The sequence below is a fragment of the Hyla sarda genome, chromosome 6 (assembly GCF_029499605.1).
Source record: "Hyla sarda isolate aHylSar1 chromosome 6, aHylSar1.hap1, whole genome shotgun sequence".
Taxonomy (NCBI): Eukaryota; Metazoa; Chordata; class Amphibia; order Anura; family Hylidae; genus Hyla; species Hyla sarda.
The window spans coordinates 302,767,801-302,784,515 of NC_079194.1; the positions used below are offsets into that span (position 1 = coordinate 302,767,801).

The window sequence follows — 16,715 nt, forward strand, 5'->3', positions numbered from 1 at the left end:
GGTTCCACCGTGTCAACATACCCGAAGTTTATAGATTTCAAGTGAGGGTTTGCAGATACCCAGTGCCTGTAGGTTGATATAGATGTAGTGATCAGAAAATCTATGAGAACTCATGGAGAAAAAAATATGTTCTCCTTTATTAGGACACAGCAAAAATCAATCATTTATTGGCCTTGAAGGAGTATTGTGGTATATAAAAACTCATCCCCTATGGCAGTGGTCTTCAACCTGCGGACCTCCAGATGTTGCAAAACTACAACTCCCAGCATGCCCGGACAGCCGTTGGCTGTCCGGGCATGCTGGGAGTTGTAGTTTTGCAACATCTGGAGGTCCGCAGGTTGAAGACCACTGCCCTATGGGGTAGCGGTCGGACCCCCCGGGATCTTCCATACAGGGCCCCGACAGTCCGCAGGAAGGGGGCGTATTCGACCACCGCACGAAGGGGCGGCTACCACACCCCCTCAATACAACTCTGTGGGAGAGCAGGAGCGCTGCATTCGCCAATCTCCGGCTCTGCCATAGAGCTGCATTGAGGGAGCCTGTCATCTGCCGATTTGTGCGGTGGTCCACACGCGCTATTTGGCCGGGGCCCTGTACGGGTGATCGCGGAAGATACGTTTTCATATCCCAGAGTACCCCTTTAAAAGCTGCAGTATTTGCAAATATACGGACATTGCTGTCACTTTATGGTTAATTTTTTTGTAAAAATGTTGGGAATATATATACTTTTTTGTCTTATTTTAATGAATAAACTGAAACAAAAGACAGCGCTCCGTAGTGTGATACCGTTGCTCAGGTGGATGTCACGCTTACCAAAATGGGTTAGGCTGGGTTCACACCACGTTTTGTTAACTACAGTTCCCGTATACGGCTGAAAGTAGGGGGGCGGGGCTTAATCGCGGCGCCCGCACTCAGCCGTATTCGGGAACCGTATTTAATGCACGTCTATGAGCCGACCGGAGTGAACCGCAGCCTCCGGTCGGCTTTGTTTTCGGCCATATGCGGTTTCCCGACCGCAGGCAAAAACATGGTCGACCGCGTTTTTGCCTACGGTCGGGAAACCGCATATGGCCGAAAACGAAGCCAACCGGAGGCTGCGGTTCACCCTGGTCGGCTCATAGACGTGCATTAAATACGGTTCCCGAATACGGCTGAGTGCGGGCGCCGCGATTAAGCCCCGCCCCCCTACTTTCAGCCGTATACGGGAACTGTAGTTAACAAAACGTGGTGTGAACCCAGCCTAACCCATTTTGGTAAGCGTGACATCCACCTGAGCAACGGTATCACACTACGGAGCGCTGTCTTTTGTTTCAGTTTATTAATTAAAATAAGACAAAAAAGTATATATATTCCCAACATTTTTACAAAAAAATTAACCATAAATATATATACTTTTTTGTCTTATTTTAATTAATAAACTGAAACAAAAGACAGCGCTCCGTAGTGTGATACCGTTGCTCAGGTGGATGTCACGCTTACCAAAATGGGTTAGGCTGGGTTCACACCACGTTTTGTTAACTACAGTTCCCGTATACGGCTGAAAGTAGGGGGGCGGGGCTTAATCGCGGCGCCCGCACTCAGCCGTATTCGGGAACCGTATTTAATGCACGTCTATGAGCCGACCGGAGTGAACCGCAGCCTCCGGTCGGCTTTGTTTTCGGCCATATGCGGTTTCCCGACCGCAGGCAAAAACATGGTCGACCGCGTTTTTGCCTACGGTCGGGAAACCGCATATGGCCGAAAACGAAGCCAACCGGAGGCTGCGGTTCACTCTGGTCGGCTCATAGACGTGCATTAAATACGGTTCCCGAATACGGCTGAGTGCGGGCGCCGCGATTAAGCCCCGCCCCCACTCATCCCAGCTGTATACGGGAACCGTAGTTAACAAAACGTGGTGTGAACCCAGCCTTACACTCCACCAAGTGCAACAATGGATCAAGGTGTAAAGATCAAAGAAAATGAGGTGTCCGCAGCCACTCCACGTCTCGTAAGGTACAGATGCAACAGGGGTAGAACTCCAAGGTGTAAACGGGATAAAAGGGCGCTGGACAGCCAGGTTGCTAGACCAAACGTTTGTTCACCCATAAAGAAACGCGTTTCACAGCACAGCTGCTTCATCAGGCAACTGCCTGATGAAGCCGCTGTGCTGTGAAACGCGTTGCATTATGGGTGTATAAACGTTTGGTCTAGCTACCTGGTTGTCCAGCGCCCATTTATCCCGTCTACACCTTGGAGTTCTACCCCTGTTGCATCTGTATTTTAATTAGTAAGAAAACACATCTTACAAATGAAAAGTGCACATCAGTGAAATAATTCAGAGTGTTGGATGCATCTACGAAATAACACTCCTGGAGAATGTCCAAGTCTATCATTTCACCTCATATCAATCTTTTAATTTTACTGCAATATTTCCCTGAGAAGATCAACTTTTCCCTGATTTCCTCTACAGACCTTTTGTATTTGTACCATTTACCAAGTACAGTACAAATAAACGCTGCTTTCCAGCTGCCTTACTGACTCACATGATTGATTGAAAGAATGTATCAATCTTATCAGACAGCCACAATACAATAGAAATAATGTTTACAAAGCACATACTTCTGATACCTAAAGATAAGATCTGCGATCACAGCGATTAACCATCCGCTTTCTGTGTTTAAACTGTTCCATGAATGAGCAATATCCTTACAGCAGAGCAGAAAGGGGGATTACAGGGGCCAATGCAAAGCGTAGTCCCAGACTCCGCACCGCAGTAGACCCAAACTCCGCACCGCAGAATTGTCTTCTCTAATACTCAGATAACATATGTGCTGACTGACAGGTTCCTATTCCTCATTGTGGTTATAGCCACAAAACAATCATTCCTCATTGGGTTTATTCATTTTTCCTATTACCTGCTAAAACTTTTATGAACTGAAATGCACCCAGACCAAAAGAGGTGAAAAAGCCTGTCAGAAAAATAATATTTTTTGATGACATTACTGACCTATTTACAGTTATTTTAGTTAAAATATAAAGTGTTACTATTACAATAAACAATAACATAACAATATTACAAATAACACAGCTGTACAATATATAATTAATTAATAAAAATAAATATATATTCTTATAAATAAATAACAATGATACTATGCATACCGTAACAACCTGTGCACAATTATATACCTAATATACTAAAATCCCTGATCCAGTTGTGTTTTCCTCTCATCAAATATACCAATCCATTATTATCTTTACTATGCTTCAGAGCTGCATTCAGAATCAGTCCCCGGAGCGTGTTCTCTCCGGGTCTGATTACGGTCGACTGCAGGGCCGGCGGCGTGTGACGTCACTCCTCCGCCCCCGTGTGACGTCACGCTCCGCCCCTCAATGCAAGCCTACGGGAGGGGGCGTGATAGCTATTGATTACCACTGGGGTGCCGCGTGCATGATCATGGGCGTCCCCAGCTGCGGGACTCCCGCGATCAGGCATCTTATCCCCTATCCTTTGGATAGGGGATAAGATGTGCAAGCAGCGGAGTACCCCTTTAAAGAGTAGCTGAGCTCCAATGCATGGAAAAGAATGACACTGCCCAGAAAGCACAGCAGAATAGTGAGTGCAGCTCTGGAGTATAATACAGGATATAACTCTGGATCAGTACAGGATAAGTAATGTAATGTATGTACACAGTGACCTCACCAGCAGAATAGTGAATGCAGCTCTGGAGTATAATACAGGACATAACTCAGGATCAGTACAGGATAAGTAATGTAATGTATGTACACAATGACCTCACCAGCAGAATAGTGAGTACAGCTCTGGAGTATAATACAGGATATAACTCTGGATCAGTACAGGATAAGTAATGTAATGTATGTACACAGTGACCTCACCAGCAGAATAGTGAATGCAGCTCTGGAGTATAATACAGGACATAACTCAGGATCAGTACAGGATAAGTAATGTAATGTATGTACACAGTGACCTCACCAGCAGAATAGTGAGTACAGCTCTGGAGTATAATACAGGATATAACTCAGGATCAGTACAGGATAAGTAATGTAATGTATGTACACAGTGACCTCACCAGCAGAATAGTGAGTACAGCTCTGGAGTATAATACAGGATATAACTCAGGATCAGTACAGGATAAGTAATGTAATGTATGTACACAGTGATCTCACCAGCAGAATAGTGAGTACAGCTCTGGAGTATAATACAGGATATAACTCAGGATCAGTACAGGATAAGTAATGTATGTACACAGTGACCTCACCAGCAGAATAGTGAGTACAACTCTGGGGTATAATACAGGATATAACTCAGGATCAGTACAGGATAAGTAATGTATGTAAACAGTGATCTCACCAGCAGAATAGTGAGTACAGCTCTGGAGTATAATACAGGATATAACTCAGGATCAGTACAGGATAAGTAATGTAATGTATGTACACAGTGACCTCACCAGCAGAATAGTAAGTACAGCTCTGGAGTATAATACAGGATATAACTCAGGATCAGTACAGGATAAGTAATGTAATGTATGTACACAGTGACCTCACCAGCAGAATAGTGAGTACAGCTCTGGAGTATAATAGAGGATATAACTCAGGATCAGTACAGGATAAGTAATGTAATGTGATTACAGAAATACTTAGCATGATTCTATTTATATCCCGTCACGTGATATAAACATGTGCTTTGAATCATATGTCATTTTGTGATGATAGATTCGCAGTCTCACTATCTCGCTGAGCCTTGCCAAGGGTTGTGCGGTGCATCCTTCATCCGTATGACATCACAACTGCTTTATTTATCTTCTCAATGTAATGAACCTTCTAACCCTGAGCTCTGGTAATTACTGTTTTGTGTATTGGAGGGGTGACAATGATGTGCATTGTAGTCCATGGCAGCACGAACCCCCTCCTAGTCACAGAACTGACGCAACCATTCGCCCATCTGTCACCAGTGCCTGAGCGCTCTCGCACATACCATATGAACCTATTGATGATTAAAATTGGGAGTTTTCTAATCAACTCCATAATAGAATAAAATAAATAAAAACATTTCTAAGATGACTTATCATTGTAGAACCTGAAGTGCAACCGTCTTATTAAGTCATTCAGATTGTGAAACCGAACGTTGCCGTGAGTAATAATAAATATACAGAAGGTCTATAAAAGTCGGGGTGTTTCCTTTTGTACTGTTTAAATTTTTATTGTATAATCCTTCTGTCCTCATCTCTTTGTTAGTGAGTATTGTGTATGTTGTTGTGTCACGAGACTTCATTGGGTTGATTCATTAAATTGTCTGGATACGGCATCTACTTTATCAGTGGTCCCCAAAGTGTGGACCTGCAAATGTTGCAATACTGCAACTCCCAGCGTGCCAGGACAGCTGTCGGCTGTGTAGGAATGCTGGGAGTTGTAGTTTTGCAGCATCTGGAGGTCCACAATCTGGATACCACTGGTATAGGGCTCTTTTTCCCAACCAGGCTTCCTCCCGCTGTTGCAGAACTACAACTACCAGCATGCCCGGACAGCCAACGGCTGTCCGGGCATGCTGGCAGTTGTAGTTTTGCAGCATCTTGAGGTCCACAATTTGGAGACCACTGGTTTGGGGATTTCTTCCCCAACCAGGCTGCCTGCAGCTGTTGAAAAACTACAACTCCCAGCATGCCAAGATAGCCGACAGGTCTCCGGGCATGCTGGCAGTTGTAGTTTTGCAGCATCTTGAGGTCCACAATTTGGAGACCACTGGTAGAGGGATGTCTTCTCCAACCAGGCTGCCTACAGCTGTTGAAAAACTACAACTCCCAGCATGCCCGGGCATTCTGGAATTTGTAGTTTTGCAGCATCTTGATATTCACAGTTTGGAGACCACTGGTAAACGGCAGTGTTTCCCAACCAGGTTGCCTTCAGCTGTTGTAAAACTACAATTCCCAGCATGCCCAGATAGGCGACAGGTGTCCGGGCATGCTGGAAGTTGTAGTTTTGCAGCATCTTGATATTCACAGTTTGGAGGTAACTGGTAAACGGCAGTGTTTCCCAACCAAGGTGCCTTCAGCTGTTGCAAAACTACAACTCCCAGCATGCCCGGACAGCCAACAGTTGTCCAGGCATGCTGGGAGTTGTAGTTTTAGCAGCACTTTAAAATTGACAGTTTGGAGACTACTGGCCATGTTTCCTAACCAGGCTTCCTCCAGTTTTGCAAAACTCTGTGTACCCGGACAGCCGACTGGTGTCCAGGCATGCTGGGAGTTGTAGTTTTGCAGCATCTTGAGATTCAAAGTTTGGAGACCACTAATAAAAGGCATGGTTTCCCAACCAGGGTGCCTCCAGCTGTTTCCCAACCAGGGTGCCTGCAGCTCTCGTCTGTCCACGCATGCTGGGAGTTTTAAACTTGCAGCATCTTGAGGTCCACAGTTCGGAGACCATTGGTAAAGGGCTGTGTTTCCCTACCAGTTGTTGCAAAACTACAACTCCCAGCATGCCCGGACACTTGCCAGTAGTGCTGGATTAGCATATATATTTTTTTTTTGTCTTTTCTTTCTGCTTCTGAGTAGATATGGCCCGGAGAACCCCTTTAATAGCAACAATACAAACTTCTGTGCCCTGCGAGTGTGAGAATATATATACACACACACACACACACACACACACACACACATATATATATATTTTTTTTTTACTTTAAATCAGACTTTTTCACTTAAAGCTTATGAACCCCCTTCCTGGCAGCTCTCCACGAAACACTGGAGTGTAGACAAGGATATGGAAACTATAAGTATACATTGTTAACGTCCAGGAAATAGTGCCAAAATTTTCACCATTCCAAATTTATTTTGGAATTGTATAACAAAATATTTCTAGATGGAAGACAGCTGTTGCTCCTTCCGGGATGGCTGACCACAGAGAGGAAGGCAGGTCACTTATGCATTTTTCTATCACTGATACATTTTGGGCTGGATTAGGAGTTTTATCCCCTATGATATATTTGAAGCAGCCCTCACAGGGTTTATATTACCAAATTCGCCTTTTACGTGAAGTGGTCTTTGCGTTTATGGCTAGAGCTTTAAAGGGGTAGTCCAGTGGTGAAAAACTTATCCCCTATCCTAAGGATAGGGGATAAGTTTGAGATCGCGGGGGGTCCGACCGCTGGGGCCCCCTGCGATCTCTCTGTACAGGGGACAGGCTCTCCGGCCAGATAGCGGGTGTTGACCACCGCACGAAGCCCCTCAATATATCGCTATGGCAGAGCCGGAGATTGCCGAAGGCAGCGCTCCGGCTCTGCCATAGAGTTGTATTGAGGGGGCGTGTCGGCCACCGCTTCGAGCGGTGGTCGACACGCCCCCTTCCCGCGGGCTGTCGGGGCCCCATACAGGAGATCGCAGGGGGCCCCAGCGGTCGGATTCACCACTGGACTACTCCTTTAACATCTCAGTCAGTGGCGTGGCTTGAAGATGCTGGACCCCAGCACGAAATCTGTAAGAATTCTATAGCTACAATGCTTCTTCACTTATAGTACTGATATATTTCTATAGAAAACAGATCATATGGGCCCCTTAAGGACTGAGCCCTTTTTCACCTTAAGGACTGAGCCCTTTTTCGCAATTCTGACCACCGTCGCTTTACGAATTAATAACGCGAAAACGTTTTTACCGAATATTTTGATTCTGAGTGTTTTTTCGTGACATATTCTACTTTATTTTGGTGGTAAATTTTCGGCATTACTTGCATCCTTTTTTGGTGAAAAATCCCAAAATTTCATGAACATTTTTAAAATTTTGCATTTTTCTAGCTTTGAAGCTCTCTACTTGTAAGGAAAATGGATATTCCAAATAAATGTTATTTTTATTCACAAATACAATATGTCCACTTTATGTTGGCATCATAAAATGGACATATTTTTGCTTTTTGAAAAAATTAGAGGGATCCAAAGTAGAGCAGCAATTTTCAAAAATTTCATGAAAATTGCTAAATCTGAAGGGACAGATGTTACAGAACTACAACTCCCAGCATGCCATGAAAGTGAAAGTAAAGTGATCTCTACTGTGGCAACCACTAGGAAGGCCAACTGCAACTCCCAGCATGCCAAGACAGCCAAAGGCTGTCTAGGCATGCTGAGAGTTGTAGTTTGGCAACATCTGGAGGGCTACCGTTTGGGCACCACTGTAACAGTGGTCTCCAAACTGTGACCCTCCAGATTATGCAAAACTACAACTCCCAGCATGCCCAGACAGCCTTTGGCTGTCTTGGCATGCTGGGAGTTGCAGTTGGCCTTCCTAGTGGTTGCCACAGTAGAGATCACTTTACTTTCACTTTCAATCCCCCCCCCCCATCTCTTCCCTACCTGAGCCAGGATCCAGCAGTCTCCAGCGACGATCCGGGGTCCCCAGGCATCTTCTCCTGCAGGTACCGGTCTCCATCTTCTGTCCATGTTCCCCTCGACATCCAGGGGTGGGCAGAACGGGGGGTTGCCATGGCAACCCACTGTCCTGCTCTGGCATTGGTCAGAATCAGTTCTGACCTATGGCAGGGGATAGAAGGAGATCGCAGCACTGCGACCTCACTCCTAGCCCTCAGGATGATCGGGGCTGTCCCTGAGAGCTCCGATCATCACTATTTTCCGGGTGATGGGGTTTCCATAGACCCGATCAGCCCAGAATAGCAGAAAATCGCATGTCTGAATTGACATGCGATTTTCTGCGATCGCCGACATGGGGTGGTCTCAGGACTCTCCTCGGCGATGTCCCGGGATGCCTGCTGAATGATTTCAGCAGGCATTCCGGGGTCCGGTCCCCAGACGGCTAGCGGCGGGGACCGGAATTCCCACGGGCGTATGCATACGCCCCACGTCCTTAAGGACTCGGGATGCAGGGCGTATGCATACGCCCGGCGTCCTGAACAGGTTAAAGGGGTTATCCAGAAAAAACTTTTTTATATAGATCAACTGGCTCCAGAAAGTTAAACAGATTTGTAAATTACTTCTCTTAAAAAAATCTAAATCCTTTCAGTACTTATGAGCTGCTGAAGTTGAGTTGTTCTTTTCTACCTAAGTGCTCTCTGATGACACGTGTCTCGGGAACCGCCCAATTTAGAAGCAAATCCCCATAGCAAACCTCTTCTACTCTGTGCAGTTCCCGAGACAAACAGATGTCAGCAGAGAGCACTGTTTCCAGACAGAAAACAACTCAATTTCAGCAGCTGATAATTATTGAAAGGATTACGATGTTTTAATAGAAGTAATTTACAAATCCGTTTAACTTTCTGGAGCCAGTTGATATAAGAAGAAAAGTAATTTTTCTGGAATACCCCTTTAAGCTCCTTGGTCTGGTTGCGAACACATCCTCTGCACCCCCTATAGCAGTGTTTCTCAACCAATGTGTCTCCAGTTGTTGCATAACTTCAACTCCCAGCATGCCCAGACAGCCGATGGTTGCCTGGGCATGCTGAGAGTTGTAGTTTTGCAACAGCTGGAGGCACACTGTTTGGGAAACACTGCCTTAGATTCTGCACTTTGGCTTTGTCTTAGACAAGCCCAATATGGTCCTCGGGTGAAGCTATGGGGCTCCTTTACAAAGACTTTGGCTGTCCGGGCATGCTGGCAGTTTTGCAACAGCTGGAGGCACACAGTTTGGTCTAGACTGCTGTAAAACCTGTAGCCATACGTTACATGTTGCTCAGTTGTTTGATTGTTCAGTGATTTTTACCTTGCGTGTGATGTAATTTCTCATGCGTGTGATGTCACAGAAGATAACAGTAATTAAATACTACTTAAATGTGGTGTCCCAGCACTAATGACTGTCCTCTGGCTTCAGCACAAGGTATTGGGCCCACCCGAGATTTACTGTTTAATCAAGTATGTTCGCACTTTACTGAAAAGTAATAACATTTTTCTGATTGATTCTATTATTATTAAGAGAGGAGCTGTGTGGACCCCATGTGGCCCTGCCTGCCAATGGGAACACTTAAATTCTCACCCTTAGGGTACGTTCACAGGAGCGGATCCCCAGCGCGTATTACACTTCGGATCCGCTGATGAAGGACCGCTGTATGCTGCCTTTACAGGTGCCTGCTCGGAGCAGCAATACGAGCAGACACACTGAAGCGATGTGCGAGTCACTGTGCATGTGCGGTGTATGCACACACATCGCGGCCGCTACCCCTGCTCTATGAGCTAGGCTGAGAGCTGCCACGATGTGCGAGCATACTGCGCATGCGCGAGGCAAATCGCACATCGCAGTGTGTCTGCTCGTAGCGGCGTATTGCTGCTCCGAGCAGGTACCTGTAAAGGCAGCATACATTGGTCCTTCAGCGGTGTATCGCCCATGTGAATGTACCCTTATAGTGTAGTGGGGTAGGAGTTGACACAGTGTAAGAACAGTAATTGTTGAACAACCATTTTGTTAAAGGATAAGTGTTAGATCGCAGTTGTCCGACCACTGGGGCCCCGCAATCTCCCGAACAGCGCCCCGGCTACCTTCATGAAATGAGCCTTTTCAACCACAGCAGAAGCGGCGGCCGACACACCCCCTCCATGCAGTTCTATGGCAGAGCTGGAGATTGCCGAAAGCAGCGCTCCGGCTCTCCCTTAGAGCAGCATGGAGGGGGCGTGTCGGCTGCTGCTTCATGAGGTGGTCCACACCCCCCTTCATGCTGAGAACCGAGGCGCCGTCTGGGAGATCGTGGGGGGGGGGGGGGGGGGGGGGGGCAGGGGCGTCACTGGGTTAAAACATTCGGGGTCTGTGCCCCGAATGTAAATCCTGGTGCCCCGAATGTCAGCTCAGCTGTCATGCAGATCTTGGTCGGGCAGTTGCTAAGAAGCAGAGATCTCCACACACAGCACAGTGACGTCACGGCTCCACCCCTGTGTGACATCACGCTCCACCCCCTCAATGCAAGCCTATGGGAGGGGGCGTAACAGCTGTCATTTCCCTTCCAATAGGCTTGCATTGAGTGGGCGGAGCGTGAAGTCACACGGGGCTAAGCCGTGATGTCACAATGCTCCGGCCCCATGATCGACAGTAATCAGACCCGGAGCGAACATGCTCCAGGGACTGATTTTAACGTGGTGCAGCATGTAAGATCACGGGGGTCCCCAGCGACGGGACCCCCGCGATCAGGCATCTTATCCCCTATCCTTTGTATAGGGGATAAGATGTCTAAGCGCCGGAGTACCCCTTTAAAGATTTCTTTATTCAATTTACTCACAATACATGCTGGGGAGAGGGACAGACACCAGTGGGGGTACAGATAGGCAACAAGCTCGGTTTCGCACTCTGTTTCGCACTGTCTAGTGCTTCATCTGGTCATACAACCGATCAATCAATACCTGCTCTGTACCTCTAGATGAGTGGTTCCCAACCTGTAATGTAAGTCCACGGAACAGCTGATTCCTGCACTGCCAGAAGGGAGAACAGATCACATGACTGCTCATCATGTGACCTGCAGGGAGGCAGAGAGGAGGCGGGGCTGCAGTGTTCAGCAGTGTAGTATGAGCAGCATATGATGATTCCCTGGAGGAGTCATGGAGTGTGCAGGCAGGTGTGTAAATAATGTGCACCAGGGTGCGGAACTACAACTCCCAGCAAGAAACACTGATCTACACAAAAAAGGACAGGACCTCCAGCTGTTGTAAAACTACTACTCCCAACATTATAACCAGGGTGCCTCCATGCAGGGAGTGCTGGAGGTCCATCTATTTCATGATGGGAATAGTTTTATTCTGGTGTCTGGCTCTGAGGGGGCATATTATAGCTCAAAGAGGGGTCCTTATGAGTAGAGAGGGCATAGTATATCAGGCTAGTGGCTACGGGGGGGGGGGGGGGCATTATTACTGGACAGGATGGCATGAGGCATAATTACTTTACAGGAGGGCATTATGACTGGACAGGGGTCATAGGGGACTGGCTACATAGTTGTCATTATGACTGCAAAGGGGGGCAGAGTGGCTACAGAGTGGGAATGCCCTCTCTGTAGCCACTATGACCTATGACCCCTGTACAATCATCATGCCCCCTCTGTACCCAGTAATATGCCATCTGTACTGTACAGGTGGCATATTACCGAGGGGGCTTTATGACTGTACAAGGGCAAAAATGAAGCTCAGGTTTTTTTTTGTTTAAGGAAAAGGTGGCATTACATTACTTATCCTGTACTGATCCTGAGTTATATCCTGTATTATACCCCAGAGCTGTACTCACTATTCTGCTGGTGAGATCACTGTGTACATACATTACATTACTTATCCTGTACTGATCCTGAGTTATATCCTGTATTATACTCCAGAGCTGCACTCACTATTCTGCTGGTGAGGTCACTGTGTACATACATTACATTACTTATCCTGTACTGATCCTGAGTTATATCCTGTATTATACCCCAGAGCTGTACTCACTATTCTGCTGGTGAGGTCACTGTGTACATACATTACATTACTTATCCTGTACTGATCCTGAGTTATATCCTGTATTATACCCCAGAGCTGTACTCACTATTCTGCTGGTGAGGTCACTGTGTATATACATTACATTACTTATCCTGTACTGATCCTGAGTTATATCCTGAATTATACTCCAGAGCTGTACTCACTATTCTGCTGGTGAGTTCACTGCGTACATACATTACATTACTTATCCTGTACTGATCCTGAGTTATATATTATACTCCAGAGCTGTACTCACTATTCTGCTGGTGGGGTCACTGTGTACATACATTACATTACTTATCCTGTACTGATCCTGAGTTATATCCTGTATTATACTCCAGAGCTGTACTCACTATTCTGCTGGTGAGATCACTGTGTACATACATTACATTACTTATCCTGTACTGATCCTGGGTTATATCCTGTATTATACTCCAGAGCTGTACTCACTATTCTGCTGGTGAGGTCACTATGTACATACATTACTTATCCTGTACTGATCCTGAGTTATATCCTGTATTATACTCCAGAGCTGCACTCACTATTCTGCTGGTGAGGTCACTGTGTATATACATTACATTACTTATCCTGTACTGATCCTGAGTTATATCCTGTATTATACTCCAGAACTGTACTCACTATTCTGCTGGTGAGATCACTATGTACATACATTACATTACTTATCCTGTACTGATCCTGAGTTATATCCTGTATTATACTCCAGAGCTGCACTCACTATTCTGCTGGTGAGGTCACTGTGTACATACATTACAATACTTGTCCTGTACTGATCCTGAGTTATATCCTGTATTATACCCCAGAGCTGCACTCACTATTCTGCTGGTGAGGTCACTGTGTACATACATTACATTACTTATCCTGTACTGATCCTGAGTTATATCCTGTATTATACTCCAGAGCTGTACTCACTATTCTGCTGGTGAGGTCACTGTGTACATACATTACTTATCCTGTACTGATCCTGAGTTATATCCTGTATTATACCCCAGAGCTGTACTCACTATTCTGCTGGTGGGGTCACTGTGTACATTACATTACTTATCCTGTACTGATCCTGAGTTATATCCTGTATTATACCCCAGAGCTGTACTCACTATTCTGCTGGTGGGGTCACTGTGTACATACATTACTTATCCTGTACTGATCCTGAGTTATATCCTGTATTATACCCCAGAGCTGTACTCACTATTCTGCTGGTGGGGTCACTGTGTACATTACATTACTTATCCTGTACTGATCCTGAGTTATATCCTGTATTATACCCCAGAGCTGTACTCACTATTCTGCTGGTGGGGTCACTGTGTACATACATTACTTATCCTGTACTGATCCTGAGTTATATCCTGTATTATACCCCAGAGCTGCACTCACTATTCTGCTGGTGAGGTCACTGTGTATATACATTACATTACTTATCCTGTACTGATCCTGAGTTATATCCTGTATTATACTCCAGAACTGTACTCACTATTCTGCTGGTGAGATCACTGTGTACATACATTACATTACTTATCCTGTACTGATCCTGAGTTATATCCTGTATTATACTCCAGAGCTGCACTCACTATTCTGCTGGTGAGGTCACTGTGTACATACATTACAATACTTGTCCTGTACTGATCCTGAGTTATATCCTGTATTATACCCCAGAGCTGCACTCACTATTCTGCTGGTGAGGTCACTGTGTACATACATTACATTACTTATCCTGTACTGATCCTGAGTTATATCCTGTATTATACCCCAGAGCTGTACTCACTATTCTGCTGGTGAGATCACTGTGTACATACATTACTTATCCTGTACTGATCCTGAGTTATATCCTGTATTATACCCCAGAGCTGTACTCACTATTCTGCTGGTGGGGTCACTGTGTACATACATTACTTATCCTGTACTGATCCTGAGTTATATCCTGTATTATACCCCAGAGCTGTACTCACTATTCTGCTGGTGAGGTCACTGTGTACATACATTACATTACTTATCCTGTACTGATCCTGAGTTATATCCTGTATTATACTCCAGAGCTGTACTCACTATTCTGCTGGTGAGGTCACTGTGTACATACATTACATTACTTACCCTGTACTGATCCTGAGTTATATCCTGTATTATACTCCAGAGCTGCACTCACTATTCTGCTGGTGAGGTCACTGTGTACATACATTACATTACTTACCCTGTACTGATCCTGAGTTATATCCTGTATTCTACTCCAGAGCTGAACTCACTATTCTGCTGGCGGGGTCCTGTGTACATATGTTACATTACTTTTCCCAGGGGCCTATAACTATATATGTGGGAACTATTACTGTGGGGAAATACAAATGGAGGGTTTGTATAGAAGTGAGGATTGTGCTGGAGAAAGGAGACTAAAATGTTTTTCTGGCAGGTTCTGTGGAGACAAGTCATGGTCGGGAGAAGTCATTATGATGGTCTTGGCCGGATAGAGAAGAAAAGAAAAAGTGATCTCCACCGATCAGAGAAGACGCCCCCTGTAATTGACTCAGAGAAGATGCCCCCTGTGAGTCTATAATATCTGCTGTATTCTCCTGATTTCGTCCCATCAGCGCTGAAGTCACATACATTCTGCAGTTTTGTATAGAGAAACAACTACTCCCAGCATTGTGTATTGGATAACGGTGCCCTGGCATCACGAAGTGATAAGGTATTTCTCCTAACACCCCCGTGGTACCATATAAATACACATGTTATATCACAGCAGCTTAGCTGATCAGACTGAAACTTGTGATGTCATAGTAGCTTACAATGACACAAACATCGTCAAAAGAGGGTCCATGTGTAAGGGCCCTATTACATTGGTGGATTGTCAGCTGATCGCTGGCCCTATTATGATAAGTTCACATGGTGAAATGCTGGCACAGAATTCTGCAGGAATATTCCTATATTGATTTCAGTGGGATTCTGCTGCACTGTACACACGGCGGAATTTCCTGCTGCAGAAATCCCGATTCCGGCGTCCACAGAAAGGACAGACTTTCTGCAGATTCCGCTAAGAAATGCATTGCCGTCAATGAGAGAATGCATTTCCCAGCGGTCCTAGGGGTTTTTGTCCGTGTGAACATGACCTTAAATCAGTGTTTCCCAACCAGGGTGCCTCCAGCTGCTGCAAAACTACAACTCCCAGCATGCCCAGACAGCCTTTGGCTGTCTGGGCATGTTGGGAGTTGTAGTTTTGCAGCAGCTGTATGCACCCTGGTTGGGAAACAGTGCCTTAGAGTATGGAAATCCACACACAGGCTGCCTTGAATCTGCAGCATTTTTCCCCCCCTGCAGTAAGTGAATCAGTCAAACCCCATTCACTAACATTGTACTGTATGTTATTGCGGAATCTTGGTGCAGATTTTGCATGCGGGAATACCCTCTCTAACCCCCACACATCCCCACAGATCGAATTATCTGTATTGCTAATCCCGTTTTTTTTTCTATTCTGTCGTAATTATATTCCTTCCTTATTGGTGTCCTGATACATGAGGTCAGGTATAGTAGTTCTGTGAATTCCTATGGGAGGGAACGCGTTGAGGTTTGACTTCCTAATGCAATACAGTGTTTCCCAACTAGTGTGCCTCCAGCTGTTGCAAAACTATAACTCCCAGCATGCCTGGACAGCCAACGGCCCCATAGCTTCAGCTTAGGACCTTATTAAGACTTCTGGCCAGGCCTAAGGGCACGTTCACACGCGCAGATTTTTTAGCGGGTTTTCCGCTGCGTATTTGAAAGTGGGCAGGCTCTTTTTGGCTGTCCGCAGCAGATTTTCCGCGGCGGAATGTACACTGCGGAAAATCCGCCGCAAGCCCCATTGAAGTCAGTAGGGACTGTGGCGGATTTTCCGCAGCGTAAATTCCGCCGCGGAAAATCTGCTGTGGACAGCCGAGAAGAGCCCGCCCACTTTCAAATACGCAGCAGAAAACCCGCTAAAAAATCTGCGCGTGTGAACGTTCCCTAAGACAAAGTCAAACTGTAGAATCTGAAGCAGTGTTTCCTAACCAGGGTGCCTCCAGCTGTTGCAAAACTACAACTCCCAGAATGCCTGGACAGCCAACGGCTTTGTACAGGAGCCCCATAGCTTCAGCTTAGAACCTTATTAGACTTCTGGCCAGGCCTAAGACAAAGTCAAACTGTAGAATCTGAAGCAGTGTTTCCTAACCAGTATGCCTCCAGCTGTTGCAAAACTACAACTCCCAGAATGCCCGGACAGGCAACGGTTGTCCGGGCATGCTGGGAGTTTTTTTTTTTTTTTGCAACAGCTGGAAGCATG

General features: G+C 45.8%; 1 long non-coding RNA gene across 1 annotated transcript in view; it reads left to right on the forward strand.

Annotated features, from left to right (window-relative positions):
- LOC130277348 (uncharacterized) overlaps positions 1 to 15,456 on the forward strand; it is a 67,600-nt gene extending 52,144 nt beyond the window's left edge. The window contains exon 3 of the long non-coding RNA XR_008845435.1: positions 14,829 to 15,456. This is a non-coding gene — a long non-coding RNA (uncharacterized LOC130277348). The remainder of the gene's footprint in view (positions 1 to 14,828) is intronic.
- The last annotated feature ends 1,259 nt before the right edge of the window (positions 15,457 to 16,715 follow it).